Source organism: Perca fluviatilis, chromosome 8 (genome assembly GCF_010015445.1).
Source record: "Perca fluviatilis chromosome 8, GENO_Pfluv_1.0, whole genome shotgun sequence".
In the NCBI taxonomy this organism is placed as follows: Eukaryota; Metazoa; Chordata; class Actinopteri; order Perciformes; family Percidae; genus Perca; species Perca fluviatilis.
Genome location: NC_053119.1, coordinates 13,350,550 through 13,353,049, shown reverse-complemented (window position 1 = coordinate 13,353,049; position 2,500 = coordinate 13,350,550).

Below are 2,500 nucleotides of genomic sequence, written 5' to 3'. Positions count from 1 at the left end.
TCTTTCCTCCAAATTCCTGTCAATTCATTCGTTCATCCTTCCTTTACTTCTCAACCCTCTTTCTCTCCTTTTGTGTCCTCTCTCAAAATGTTTCTCCTCTTCCTCTCTCTTTCTCTCTCTCTCTCTCTCTCTCTTCTCTCTCTCTCTCTCTCTCTCTCTCTCTCTCTCTCTCTCTCCAGATGGGTGGCAGAGAGTAGCAGCTTGCTGTGGTCAGGCCAATTATTTACATAATTATGATCTCCCACTTAACCACATGATCCCTTACCTGGGCGTGGGCAATTAAAGTCAGCATCATAATGCAGATTATGCAAATACAGTCGGAAGCGGTACAAGGTGGAGAGAGATCACACATGAGCAAACACGTGCCCTGTAACCATGTGTTTGTGTGTGTGTGTGTGTGTGTGTGTGTGTGTATGTGTGTGTGTTTGTGCACTGTTGATGTGTCTGTGTCAGACTTTGATACAGTATATGTTAGAGATGGCCCGATACCGATTCCGATACCTGAACTTGCATATTGGCCGATACCGAGTACCGATCCAATACCAGTGTGTCATATACAGTGTTGGGAGTAACGGCGTTTAAGTAACGGCGTTTAAGTATATCGGCGTTATTAACGGCGTTATTTTTTCAGTAACGGAGTAATCTAATTAATTACGTTTCCCATCGTTGCGACGCCGTTATCGTTACTGAGAATGTAAAGTGGCGCGTTACTACAATTTGGTTGAATGAAGCGCGAGGTGTCAGGCTTTGGCTACACACCAGCTGCCTGGAGAGAGCAGGGGTGAGGATGATGACACCGTTGCAAATGTGATGATGATTGGCTGGGTGGGCGGATGCCCTGCTCACGCTTTCTCACTGCACGCTCTACCACTAAACACAAGACAGCGACAATGGTGACGAGCCAGGGAAATTCAAAGGTAGCGTTCTCTAACTGGAAGTACCGGCACTACTTCTCGCTCGTTGAATTTAAAGGCAAGAATGCAGGAAAAATAACGTCACAGTTACTTTGCTGAGTAACTAATTACTTTTACAATGTGGTAACTGAGTTACTAACTCAATTACTTTTTGGTAGAAGTAATTTGTAACTGTAACTAATTACTTTTTTAAAGTAAGATGACCAACACTGGTCATATATTTTATTATGTTTTAACAGCATACTACTATCCCTGTATGGATGTGATATTATTTCTATCTTTGTTGTCTGCCTGGCTCAGGTTAAACTCTTTGTGAAACATGAACAAACACAAACAATGAATGCCACAGAACTTTCTTTTATTCTCCAATTTGACAGTCAGTTATAACGGAAAAAGAACATAAATAAACTTCTTTAACGTAGATTTTCTTTAGGGCTTTATTACGTAGTATCGGATCGGTGCATAAACTCCAGTACTTCCCGATACCGATACCAGCGCTTTAGGCAGTATCGGAGCCAATACCGATACCAGTATCAGTATACCATTTCTATATGTGCAACAGAATGTGGGAACATCTGACAGCTTCCTGATTTGTTTATTATGTTGTTTTTTTCTTTCTAATGTAATGTGATGTAATTTAGACAGGGACAGTGCACATTTAAACATTAACCTTGTATAAAAACAAAGAGAGATGCATTGTATCAGGTTTTAGCACAATTGTTATGTTCTGCCCGTAGTCCCTGGGCAGACAGGTGCCAGTTGCTGTCCACAAAATGTCTAAATGTCAGACACCAGATCAGGCCTGATCCCATAAAGCATAGACTGACTTCAATCTGAATTAAAGGGGTAGTTCACCCAATCCCTATTTTCTCACAATAGCTTTGGTTTTATGAGCCATCCGTCCCATGCATCCCAAATACAAAGTGTATGGAATGTTGTATACACAGGTCACATTAGATAAACAGTTTATCTTTCCAGAAACAATGTCATGGTAACTGGAAACTAAGAACTCACTGTAAGTAGTTTTCATTAAAACCAAATCTTGTAAACTGCCCAAGGTGACGGTCGACAGCTTACTACCAATGCTGAGTCTTGTTTTGAGTATTGATACTCGCATCAATAGGATCAATACCCAAAATCTGTCTGTCTCATGTTAGGCCAGGTTTTGGGCACATACTCTTCTTAGCTTCTCTGTTCAGCTTGGTTAGTTCGAAGAAGAAACATTTTTATAAAACTGTCCTGTGTTTTATTGTGCCCGTTATTTATGTAAGTAATTAACAAACAATATAAAAAACAAATGCTTGGCTAATCATGTTGGTAATGAAATGTATTCAGAATCAGCCAGTTACAGTAATGGTGTAACTGGGTACAAAGTGATACCACATTTTGTGGTTTTGTCACCCCTAATCCAAAGTGAGTTCCTTGGATTATCCAGAGAAACTAAGTTGTTTCTTAAAAGAGTTGAGCTTTACAAATGTCAATTTTCAGTGTTTTCAGTGAGCACCAACAACAAAATTCACCTCTAGTATATTGAAGTGAAAGCTGAAATTTCAGTGAAGGATATCTCAAATACTACTAAATATCTG